This window comes from Helianthus annuus, chromosome 16 (genome assembly GCF_002127325.2).
Source record: "Helianthus annuus cultivar XRQ/B chromosome 16, HanXRQr2.0-SUNRISE, whole genome shotgun sequence".
NCBI lineage: Eukaryota > Viridiplantae > Streptophyta > Magnoliopsida > Asterales > Asteraceae > Helianthus > Helianthus annuus.
This window is the reverse complement of record NC_035448.2, coordinates 160,495,660-160,509,444: the sequence shown is the minus strand read 5'-3', so window position 1 is coordinate 160,509,444 and position 13,785 is coordinate 160,495,660.

Here is a 13,785-nt window from a genome sequence, read left to right as displayed (position 1 = left end):
ATGATGTCAATGTTGTCTGGTAATACGTCGGTTAACTCAGACTCTAACTTTATATTGACTGCCTTTTTTACTTGTTCCTCATTTGGCTTTGTAGGCAAGTACCCTTCGTAAATTGGAGGCGGACACTTATTATAACAGACACTTTGTTTTTTACCAGTATCCTTTGTCTTCGACCTTTTGTCTCCAAACACTTCAAAACCTGCAACAGTTGGATAAATTCTGTCAATTAAATAATTAGAACTTGTATAACTCCTCAATAAACGTCTGATTCTTTCATTTTCAGCTTTTTCAGTTTCCAACTCTTGCTTCCATTTCGCACATTCTTCAATATAAAAATTTATCTCTTTCTGCTTCGACATCATTGTTGCATTCATCATTTTCAAAGCATCTTCTCTTTCTGAGTTTGTCTTTTGCAAACTGTTCACAGTTCTATTCAAAACATCGTACAACTCTTTCACATTCTTAACATCAAATAACAACTTCTCTTTCAACTTTTCTGATTCACTAAACCTCTCATCTTTTTCTTCACATTGTTTACAAGATACTGAACATGTAAGACATGGTTTTATGATTTCAACAATCTTTTTGACCTCCACAATTTTCTCAACTTCTACTACCTTTTCTACTTCAACTATCTTCTCAACAATCTTGATTTCTTTCATTTCTTTTGCAGCTTTTCTCTCTTTGAGTTTCTTCAGTTTATCTGCAAAATATAATTCAAAACTGTCAGAAGATAAATGAGTTTGTCCAACATTTATCTGTTCAACTTCTTCATCATCATCACTGCTTTCTGTTGAACTGTTTTCTGAAGAAACAGATTCTTCATCTTGATTTTTCTCTTCATCAGATAACATAGCTATCCATTCCTTCATCAACTCTGGCTTTTGAACAATCTGATTAATGAAAGCTTTAGCATTGGAATCAGCTGGAATGTACTTGTCCCAGCTAAAACTTCCAGCCACTTTTTCATCATCTTGATCAATAATGCCATAATAAGCTTTCTTATTTGCATCTTCTATCATTTTTCCATGTGCAGTTTGTGAATCCTTTTGTCAATGCGGTTGATTGGTGATTTGTTGATATATAGCCTTTCGATAGTAATCATCTTTTCCAAAAGGATTCTTTGCTCCACTAGTCTCCTGATTTTTGCACTCTCTTTTGAAATGACCTTTTTCCCTGCATTTAAATCAAGTAACTTTAGATTTATCAAAACCTAAAGCTGAAAGATGAGCATCCAAAAAATCATTTCTTCCTGCAACCAGTTTAAACTTTTCAGATCTTCTCCGAACACTTGCTAAAGCCCATTTTATATCCACAAGCTCCAATTCCTCTGCATCAATCTGGTCGTAATCTTCCTTTGTTAGCATCAGATTGCCAATTCTTCCAGCAATCAATCCTTCGTAAGATTCCAACGCAGTAACCAGCAAAGCCATATGATTTTTCACAACTTCTTCTGAAAAATTCTGTCCATTTTGAAGATGCAATGCCACATTACACTGAATCATATGTCCATTACCAACATTTTCACTTTGAACACTTGGAGGATTTACATTTGAAAATCCACTAGTGTCGATTGAACTTTGATTGACTGGTCCAAATGAATTTCCTGCAGTAAAAGCGGTTTGGATCTTTCGACTGGCTTCAACAGTTTGAACATTTCATTTGTAGTACAGTTTGATATCTTGTTGATGACTTGAGTTATTCATTCTGGCAATCTTTTGTTGTTCAAGATCATGTGCCTCAAGCTTTTCAATAAATTGTCCAATTGACAATCTGCTAAACTCTCCAGAATTCTTCAAGATTATAAGATAAGTACCCCATTCTTTCTGTGGTAATGCGTCAGCTAACTTCTCGACCCATTCTGCTGGAGTTTTGGTAATTTTCAACTGAGATATGGTACACACCAGATGCTAATATCTCTCAGTGAGAGTCTTTGTAGTCTCCCCTGGCATACTGTTAAACAATTCAAACTCCTTTTTCAGCAAGGATGCTTTACTTCTGAGCATTTCTGTGCTTCCTTCAAACTTTTTCTTAAGTGCTTCCCATATCGAAAACGCACTCACATCATGCTGAAGTAAAACAAATATATCCTCTTTAACAGCTTGTTGTAAAATACTTATCATCATTTTCTCTCCTTTATAGCTATCTCTCTCTTGTTCTGTGAATTCTGAAATGATTTTATCAACTTCAAAGCAGACAGTGGTCTAACATACTTTGTTTCAATACTTTCCCAAGCTCTCAGATGGTTTGCCTGAACCCAATTTTCAAAACGATTCTTCCATCCATGGTACTCCTCAATTCCCATAAGTTTTGGGGGTTTTTGCAAAGTTCCAGTTTCATTTTCTAAGTTCATGTTTTGAGCAATGGCAGACGGAGTAGATGAAGATGTAGCAGACGCGTTATATAACTCTTCTTCCATGATTCGGTAACACGTTTTTCAAAAACAACACTTTTCAAGCAGAATCAAGTTCAAGCGGAATACCTTTTCAAGCTAAATACCAATTTCAAGCGAAATACCAACTACTCAGTTTCAAGCGAAATACCAGCTTCGAGCGGAATTCCAAAACAAACAAACAAACTATATCTTCAAGCGGAATCACCAACTTGCAGTTTCAAGCGAAATAAGTGGTTTGGAGCGAAATCAACACAATTTGAAGAGGAAGTATTGATTTCGCTTGAACTTTCAAGCGGAATATCAACTTTGGAACGAAATCAGGCTATTTCAAGCGGAATCTCTGGTTTCGCTTGAAAATCTCAAGCGAAATAACAATTTTGAAGCGGAATCAGAAAGTACTCGTTCAAGCGGAATCACTTATTCAGTCCATTTTTACCACTTTTAGCCTGAATTTTGTGCTGAAACTCTCAAGGGTTTGTTAAAACACAGTTTTACACAATATGTGAGAAAATGAGCCGATTTTAACCGTGAAAAGTTGTTAATTTTGTAAAGGTGTAGAAAACAGAAATTTTAAGCTGATTCGATTAGAACTCCTCCTCCTGAGCTCTGATACCACTTGTAGGATCGTATAGTGACCCAAACGAGTCAATCAGACCAGTTCTTGATCAGTTCTTGATCTGTTTCAGAAGCGGAAACTAAGAAACAGACTTGAAAACAGCTTGAATTCTCTTTAATTTGCCTTGTATATTAATATCAATCAAATTACAATCAGACGGCACTTCGGCAGCACTTCGGTACAGAAAGAATGAACAGCTGCTACTGATTTCGCTTGAGACACTATATATAGGCAAGGGGTTCCGCTTGAACATGACAAGTAACATTTCAAGTGGAATCAGTTAGATATGATTTCGCTTGAAACTGTCATAAGTCATTTCAAGCGGAATCATACCCATTCAAGCGAAATCTGCTCAAATACTTCTAAACCCTAATTTCTCGTACAACGTGACCTGATCTAACAATCTAGTGTAAGACTCGATACAAGACGAAGTCGATAGATGCATGCACCAACTATTCCCTATGTGATTCCTCTCTTGATATTATAGGAAAAGCAGTTTTGACAAATGAAAGAGTATCTCTTCTTAAAAGATTTGTTCTAACTGGCTGATAAGTGTCATCTAATCCCATCAAGAATTGAATGAGTTTAATTAAATGATTAAAATCATTAAACTTAGTAGAAGCATGGCAAGTATAAGATGGCAATTGTAGCATAGCATCTAATTGTTTTCACATAGTATTAATTATGTGATAATATTCACAAACACTAGAACCATTTTGACTAACATAATTATTTTTTTAAATAAACTAAACACAACAGAACCATCTACTTTATCATAAGTTTCCTTAAGATCATCCCACACCCCAGATGCAAGTTTAGAATAAACTTGACCAACATACAATTCATCAGAAACAGAGTTCAGAATCCAAGTTAAAACAATGGAATTGCACCTATCCCACTGACTAGCTAAGACTTCATTGGTTGTTTGTTGACCTTTTACGAGAACCATCAACAAACCCTAATTTATTCTTATCCATTAAAGCAAGTATCATACAACATTTGACCACATCACATAATTTTCTGTTCCTTTCAACTTAATATTAACAACAGTGGGAAATCACTAGCATGCAAATAAAGTGGATCACTAGCATCAAGTTTACTAACCAAAGTAACAGATGACTCAGCCTTTTCTATTTTATCACCCATAGTATCTAAACAAAATTAACCAATCAAAATAGCAAATAACAAATAACAAATCAGAGAACATTCAAGAAAATAATCAAGTTAACAACTAAGAAAAACAAACAAGACACCAAGAAATTAAGCAGAAATCAAAAAACAAGAACCGGCAAAACTACACCAGTATTCCAGATCACTGGATCGTCACTCAATAGGTGCCAGCGCAAGTCTTAGTGTAGAAGCCTCTTACCGACAACACAATAACTACAAAATAAAACAGACTAGATCTCATCGAGGGGATGTCCCAAGTTAGGGTTCGCCAAAACCAAACTCACAAACCTTCACTTAGGGTTACAAGCTGTGAGGCAAAGAAGACAATCCAATACTTCACGAGGAGTATAAACCCTTCTTGAACCAGATCTGAACCAAGAACCACCGCAAACCCTAGATCTGAATATAGATCTAGAAACCCTAATTTGAAGAGCTCAAGATGAATCGATTAACAAAGACAGTTGTAAGTGCAGTTCCTGCTGGGTAACTGTGCTTTATCAGTTCTGTTCAACGGTCAACAAAGTCCAAGCCAAGTCAAGAATTCAGTAGCTTATCAGTTCCGATTATGATGTTAAACTCGGTATATGTTGATTATTATTGTTGTTTGAATTATTTGTTTTGTATCCCGGACAATATGTTTTGTCCGGGTTTAGTCCCTAGTCTATATATATGTGTTGTATAGGTTAGATTAGGGCAACCCTTGAGAAAGCTTTGTGCACCTCTCCTAACTTTTTGTTCATTCTCCTGGTGTACACATTTTTAGAGAGTGAGACTATGTGTTAGTGAGAGAAAGCTAGGGTTTAGATCTTTGTGATCTAAACCAGCTTGTAGATGATGTATAATCCTTTGGTTTGTGTAATATGTGATGACTGATTCGTTAATAAAGGGTTCATATTCTACATCTTTCTATCTTTTGATGTTTCGCGTCTTGAATCAAGTGCAATGTTGATGTTCGTCCTCGATCCGGTGCTTTCACAATGGTATCAGAGCATGGTTACCGATTCGGAATGGTCTAACCGCCTTCCGTATCACCATTGCTCTTGATTTGATGTTTGTTTCCGCCAAACATCTTGAAGACGTGAAGATTCTGCATAAAACTTGAAGAAAATGAAGTTGTTCGTCGGCTGTGATGGTTTTTCTTGTTGCAGTTCTAGGGTTTTGATCCAAAAAGGATTGTCCGAGTTTAAAACTTTGTGTTTGTGTTTCCGGGGTTTTGGTGAACCAGTGTGAAGTCACACTGGGGAGATAGTTCGGAGACTGGTTACTGAAGCTTGTCCGAGTTTTACAACTTTAAACTTGTTCCGAGTTTTAAAATTTGGAGTTATGAATAGTTCCGAGGTTTCAACTTTCGATTCATTCCGAGTTTTAGCTATGGATTTGTTCTGGATCCGAGTTTTAGCTATGGATTTGTTCAGCTATGTTTCAGTTATGGATTTGTCTAAGCTCCGAGTTTTCCAAAGATCAGGGTTTACTTTTAAAGAGTTCAGGGTTTACAAGCTTAAGTGCATTCGGTGTTAAGCTTTTGGACTTTATCTGAGTTTACTGAAGAGTTTACGTTTATTCAGGCTTTCCAAGGTTCAAACTATTAGTCCGAGTTTCTTTTCAAGTATCATCGTCCGAGTTCTTTTGAATTAAACCGAGTTTTTAAACCATCATAGTTTACTTCTTATTTTAAATCATCCGAGTTTCCGTATATTCTGCATTCAGAGTTTAAAATTCAGGGTTTTCTTGCTAGAGGTCAATAGTCAGAGTTCTTTTTAGAGAGTCCGAATTTCTTTTCCTTTAGTAGGATTCCGAGTTTAACTTTGAAACACAATCATCAGAGTTTACATTTTAAGAGTTTCAGGGTTTATCTTTCAAAGAATTACAAGTATTCAGAGTTTTTCTTTTGGGTGTATTCAGAGTTTTTTTTTACTTCAGAGTTTTTACTTCAGAGTTTACAATTTTTAAAACTTCAGAGTTTGGCAACTTTAAATTCCATCAGAGTTTAAATATTACATCAGAGTTTATCTATCCGAGTTTATCTTTAAATCCATCAGGCAAAAAATTTTCAGAGTTTTTGCACCTTCTATTACATCAGAGTTTATAAAAATTAAATCCATCCGAGTTTTCAAATCTCATTAGTCCGAGTTAACTGAATTTAAGAAGATCCGAGTTTGTTCCTTTAAACTTAACTCCAGTCTCCAGTCTCCGGGATTTTAATATCCGTTCCGGGTTTCTTTTCAAATCCAGTCCGAGTTTTTAAAACCTTTATGGGTTCCGAGTTTCAAAATTTCCGATTTGTTCCGGACTTTTGAAAATATATGTTTTCGAGTTTCAATATCATATCCGAGGTTCCTTGGATGCCCGGGTTTCATTAAAAGTTATAGTTCAAAGTTTCCTTGGGTGTTCCGGGTTTACGTATGACTTGTTGTCACCTAACCTTGTTTCCGGGTCCGTGTTTCTCTGTTTCATTCAACAGCTCAGGGTTTAAAACTTATGTGTTCCAGGTTGTTATAAGTCACTGTTGAAACATGTCCGATTTATTTTTTCTGGAAACATCTTTTCCGGGTTTCTTCAGAGCTTCCTTTATTTCTTTGTTTGTTTCGAATTCCTTTGTACTTTACATACTATTCTGATGATATGATCCAAGGTTTCAAGAGCTTTCGGGTTTTACGTGTTCCGAATTTTCTAGAATTCCGGGTTACCGGGTTACCTGGGGTACCGGATTCTTAGCTAAATTTAGAAGTTTGTGTTGTTTGGAAGTTTCGAGTTGTGAATGTTCCGAGTTTTTCTAGTTATTCTGGGTTACCTGGGTACCGGATAACTAACTAAGAGTCAAAATTATGTGTAGTTTGGAAACTTGAAGTCGGTTTCGGATTATCGAAAAGTTTTATGGTACTTATGTTGTTCGGATCAAGTGAGGAAGTGAAGAGAATACGACTTGCTTGGATTTTTGTATTGTTTACAAAGAAAAAGGGGGAGTAAAAATTTTTGAAATTCCTATTTTCTTTGTAAATCAAAAGCTCGTGGTGCTACATCGAAACAAGTTCATGTTTACTATCTTTGAGATTAACTTAGTGTTAATCTTACCGGTGGCGAAGTGTTTAAAAGATGAAGCAAGTTAGAGCTCGTGTATGAGTGAGTTTTTTCGAGTTTGTTCAAGGTTTAATCAAGTGTTGACGTGATGAAGCAAATTGTTCGTTTGGCAACTAGTTGAAGGTCAAGCCTTTATCATATGCCGGTTAGAGTAAGGAAGATTAGTCTTCATGGTACCTCTTCCGAGTTGGTGACTGATCAGATTCTCGAAATAGGGGTTCTTACATTGAGGGGGAGATCAGAGACGAAAGTCATCGGGTAATTGGTGGATTTGTGAAGATACGAGATTGGATCTCGAAGATTCGAGATGAAATGATCTCAGACACTCAGTTGAAGACCTTGATCAAGATGGTGGATGTACATTTTCAGAGTCTGGTTTGTTATTAACTTATCGAACCAAACTTCATGTCTTTGCGGAATTTGAAGTGTTTGATGTTAGGCATTGGAAATCCGACGTTTTGTTCTTCTACCGGCATTAGAAATCCGAAGATTAATGTATCGAGCGATGCTCTTACATACGGTTGTAGGTCGGATCGCGTTAACTTGATTCGGGAGTAGTTTGAGGGGGAGTATCTATAGCGTTTGATGTTGGACTCTTCGGGTTTCTCAAAGCGGCCATTTAAGTGATCGTCAGCAAGTCTTTAATTAGAAGGGTTGAAGATCGATGTGCTCCACCAGAAAGATCAAGTCTCAGCCAAAGTTGAAAGCAAGCATGATATCATCAGTTAAGGGGGAGACTGTAAGCGCAGTATCCGGTGATTGAAGATTATCGATGCCACACAGAACTGATGCAACAGTTAAGGGGGAGACTGTAAGTGCAGTTCCTGCCGGGTAACTGCCGCTTATTAGTTCTGGTCAACCAAAGCAGAAGTCCAAGTTAAAGTCAACGATAATGAAGATTATCATAATTTCTGAAGGCGTGCCGGACTTTCTAGTGTTTCGGATTATTGTATTGTTTTGTATCCCGGACAATATGTTTATCCGGTTTAGTCCCTAGTCTATATATATGTGTTGTATAGGGTAGATTAGGAAAACCCTTGAGAAAGCTTTGTGCACCTCTCCTAACTTCTTGTTCCTCCTGGTGTGCACATCCTAGAGAGAGAGAGTGAGACTATGTGTTAGTGAGAGAAAGCTAGGTTTAGATCTTTATGATCTAAACCAGCTTGTAGAAGATGATGTATACTCCTTTGTTTTGTGTAATCTGTGATGACTGATTCAATAATAAAGAGATTCATCTTCTACATCTTGTTCATATCTTCATGTCTTGAATCAAGTGCAATGTTTGATGTTCGTCATCGATCCAGTGCTTTAACAGCAGTTAATCAACAATAACCAACAGCGGAAGAACACCACGATGATGCGATTCACCCTTTGAGCTCATATCAGAAACCTCAAAATATATGAACTTTAACTCCAGAAGCAACAACTTTATTATCAATAATCTCAATGTACAAGAGAATCAGTCATCACAGATTGACTGATAAGAACCAAAATCATCAAAGAGACGATAAACTGAAGTAAATAAGAACCCTAATAATTCTTACAACCAACTTGCAAGAAAAGGGCAGACAAAGTTTGTAAGAAAAAGTAGATGAGATGAGAGATGATGACCTCTCACCAACCAAACATCAATATATATGCACAATAACCCTCGCAGGGCCTTCGCAGCTCCAGCATGTCCCAAAGCCAGGCCCAAACGGCTACAGCCCAAGCAGAAATATAGCTAAGCCCAAATATCCTTGCAACAAACGAAACAAGCAAAATTAATGTAAAATTATAAAGCTAAAGTATTAAATCTGAGAATGCTAATATCTTTAACAATGTTGACTACTTTTCTTAATCCTGATTTCCTCTTTCAATGTACATATCTGTTATTGAGATGTTATGATATATTAGCACATCATATGCTTAAGTACTTGTTATAATAAAATATTTGATAGTTGAATAAATCATATTGACATTCATAAACATTCTATTCTAGTTTGACAGTTCATTATATACACATTAGTACTTGTTATATCTTGATCTTTGCTGGGAAATATATAACTCTTCTATGATTGGTATTGGAGCCTTAGGATTTGATTGACCACTTCATTGTTTGATCATTTCTTATATAGTCTGAACTCATTTCTACTCTATAAAAATGTTGTGTGAGGTGTTGTAGAAGTATGCTTTACATTGGATAATGTTTATTGTTATGCAAAATGCATACAGGAATTTAAACATACACATACCTTATGGACTGTGTAGCGGAGGCGCAATGATCACATGTGAAGTCACGTGCGCTTGCACTTCATTTTTTAAGGGGTATTGTTGTAATTTCTCATTCAAATATAACACTACTTTTAGCACCCATTTTCCATTTAACACACTTATATTTCATTTCTATTGTGCCTCCTCGCTAGTCACAATTGTCTCGAGTACATCGCCTACCCCAACTCCCCTCTCAACGCCGGTGCCGTGCCTTTGCGATTTTAGATTTGCAGGTATAACATGGCTACTTTAATTGTTACCAAATTTGATTTTTTTGTTAAATTTAGTGTAGAAATCTGTTCTTTTTGTCAATTTTTTGCCTTTGCTTTTGTAGGTCCCTCTCGGAGGATCGAGAACAAACCTAAACCTTGTTATACAAACTCACTAGCGAGTGCGGAATCCAAGCTAGCGAGCAAACCGGGATGATGCAAGAACAAAACACAAGAACACACAAGACTCAACGATTAACACCACTTGTATTAATACGTAGAAAGTTTCCGGTTACAAGCACAATGTTTACAATCAGTTTGCAAACTCTCAAAGTGTGTGTGTGAATGTTTCGGACAGAATTCTCTCCACTCTTGTCTGTCTCTCTAAGTGTGCATCTATCTTTCACACTACACTGCATGGGTATATATATACCCAGCCCATGATGTCTGGTCCGAAGGATCCGATAGATGGTCCGAAGGATCATCTTTCGGATATAGTGCTTTCGAAGGATCAGTAAGGACCTCGAAAGATCACCTTTCGAGGTCTAATCATTCGAAGCATATCTTTCGAGCACCTCGAAGGATCAACAGTATCCTTCGAGGCTATCCTTCGATGCAGACAAACATATTACAACTTATTGGCCAAGTCAAACTAGGAGGATAGTTGACTTGGTCAACTTACAGACTAACTTAGGACATCGTTTACATACAGACCGAATACAGACAAAGTACAGACACAAGTGCACCAACAAACTCCCCCTTGGCTGTAGCTTTGTCTTTATCTTCTATAGTTGTAGACTCGTCTCGAACTTCGACGGTCTTTGGTCTTCGAGTTACCAAAACTCTGATGTCCTTTCAAGTCTTCAATGTCGGAGGATCTTCAAAGTCTTCACGTCTTGAAAGCAGAGAGTGTATCAACAAACTACCCGTATCATGTAGGAAATGTGTTGACAAACTCCCCCTTAGCATAAGCTCCCCCTTGAGTTATGCTCGTGAAATACTTTAACTTTATGAAGTGAGATCCTAGTGGTGTTGATGATGGCCAGCGGCAACTCGATCATCTTCATCAGTTGAGTGCCTTCACATTGTGTCTTCATCCCGAAGCTTGTCATCGACCATGTTCTCCTAGCCTTTAGAATCTGCACATGCAAGAAATCTAAACGCATAATGAGAACAACTGCTTGGAATATAGTATAAACAAATGACACACGAATGACCATGTCATAATCAAACACCGTCCGACAGTTTGAAAGTTTAATAAATTTCTCAACTTTAGACTTAACTTTCAAAACTTGCAAATTTCAACCGTTTATGAAGATTTAGTCAATTCGGTTTTCGTTCAGGTTTCAGGTAACGAAGACTCGAGCTCCAACATCGTACGATCGAAAATAAAGTAGAAAGAAAAATCTTTTTGGCTTTTATAAAGTTTATATTAAAACACGCCTAAAATCTTTTTGGTATTTTTGAAATTAAAAGACAACAATTTAAAATCCTTTGAGTGTTATCAAATGACATCACCGCTAATGTCGTGCTGATATGCACCAAACGACGAAACTGTTTAAAAGAAAAACAATAAAAGTTAAGCAGTAAATAAATATATACAAACATTCTTTTTGCGAGTTTCGAGGGTAAGAGAATCATATCAGTGTACGGTCATGCCAAAACACTCTTGTTGTTCAGTTAGTTAACATTAAGATAAGCATCCTATAACAATTATCGGTATTGTTGTCTACTTAAGCTCAACTTCTCAGATGTAATCATGGCGAGGGGATACGTTAAGGTATGATTTATACTTACCGACCGGTGTTCATCCACATCACGACACATTCCCGTATCAAGGTATGCACGAGAGTTCATCTTACCGGTGAGTATACCGATTATCATCTGTTTGACCGTATAAATTGTGAGATACTCACTTATTTTGATTTGAAAACAAGCCCTATGTGATATAATCACTTATTTATGAGGAACTTGATTTTCATATGCATGAGGGCACAGGAGCAAGTCCGTGAACAGGTCAGTACTTTCGTACAGCAGAGAGACGAACTTGACTCCCGGATAAATGTGATATATTATCACTTATTTGTTTTGGACATGTGATTGTTTATCACTTATTGAGGTCGAATGCAGTATGTAATATGTACACGTATGTATAGTATCATGGAAGATCTAGACTTGCGTCCCCGTTATTTTTCGGTAAAAGATACAACCATGATACCCAGATGATAAGCAGCATAAAGACCGAATATCTCAGAACCTCGGCAATCTATCAAACGAAATTTCGGTACTAAGACCATATGCCAATGAATGGTTCCCACCTGGTCTTCAGTCGATTAAGATTTATATCACCCTGCACACTTTAAAATGATTGTGAGCCTACCGATACATCTTATATAGAGCTGCTTATCGTTTTTCATTTAAGGTTTAAAGAGGTTTGGATAGACCACTGATGTACTATCGTTTTCTCTTTTGCTCTCCAGGAAACTCATTTTTGTTTTTCTATTGTTTTTGTGTTTTTGAAATTTTTCGATGTTTTTGGATTTTCCGATTTTTGGATTTACTCCCCCTAAAATCAATAAACTAAGATAAATTTAAAAACACAAGGGTATTTACAAAAATGATTTTCCGATGTTGGTTTTACTCTTGCTTGACCTTAATGCCGTTTACCAATAATAAAAAGTCAAATCTTGATTTGTCAAATGCTTTGGTAAAAAGGTCGGCACGTTGGTCATCGGTGTGGACCTTAACTACATCGATTAGCCTTTTCTCAAAGCAATCACGTATGAAGTGATATTTGATTTCGATGTGTTTGGTCTTTGAATGCTGCACAGGATTTTTAGTGATATCTAAAGCAGCAGAATTATCAACGTAAATAGGAGTAGTTAGGAATTCAAAACCGTAGTCCCGCAATTGTTGTTGGATCCAAAGAACTTGTGAGCAACAACTTGAGGCAGCAATGTATTCAGCTTCGCATGTTGATGTAGCGACACACGTCTGCTTCTTGCACTGCCATGTGACTAGGCGATTTCCTAAAAACTGACATCCAGCCGTTGTGGATTTGCCGTCGATTTTACATCCGCCAAAATCAGAATCACTGAATGCGACCAAGTCAAAGTTATTATCCCTAGGGTACCACAGACCGGTGTCAGGGTACGCCTTCAAATAACGAAAAATCCTTTTGACAGCTGCAAGATGTGAGGCCTTCGGGTTAACTTGATATCTGGCAAGTAGGCACGTTGGGTACATTATATCTGGCCTTGATGCTGTGAGGTACATAAGGGATCCGATCATCGCGCGATAGTATGAAGGGCTAACAGGTTCACCCTTCAAGTCAGGAGTAATTCCGTGATTAGTTGGCAATGGGGTACCAATGGGCGTTGCATCGGACATCTGGAACCGGCTCAAGATGTCACCAACATATTTAGTCTGATGGATGAATATCCCAGACTCCGTTTGTTGCACTTGTAGGCCCAAGAAGAAATTCATTTCCCCCATAGCACTCATCTCGAACTTATCCTGCATGATGCGCTCGAAATTCCTACACAAAACATCATTAGTAGAACCAAAAATAATATCATCAACATATACCTGTACCAGAAGAAGATCTCCATCTTGTTCTTTGATGAAGAGAGTACAATCGATAAGACCTCTTCGAAAACCGTTCTCCAGCAGATATGTAGATAAGGTTGCATACCAAGCTCGTGGCGCTTGATGAAGACCATAGAGAGCTTTGTTGAGCAACCAAACCCGATCGGGATGAACAGGATCTTCAAAACCTGGAGGCTGTTCGACATATACCTCTTCTTCAACCACACCATGTAGAAATGCACTTTTGACGTCCATCTGGAAAACCTTGAATCCTTTGAATGAGGCATAAGCCAGAAAGATCCGAATAGCTTCCAGACGTGCAACTGGTGCATAGACTTCGTTGTAGTCGATCCCCTCTATCTGACGAAAACCTTGAACGACTAAACGAGCTTTGTTTCGAATAACCACTCCACGGTCGTCTTTCTTGCATTTGAAGACCCATCGAGTGCCAATCTTCTTGTAATTCTCAGGCTTTT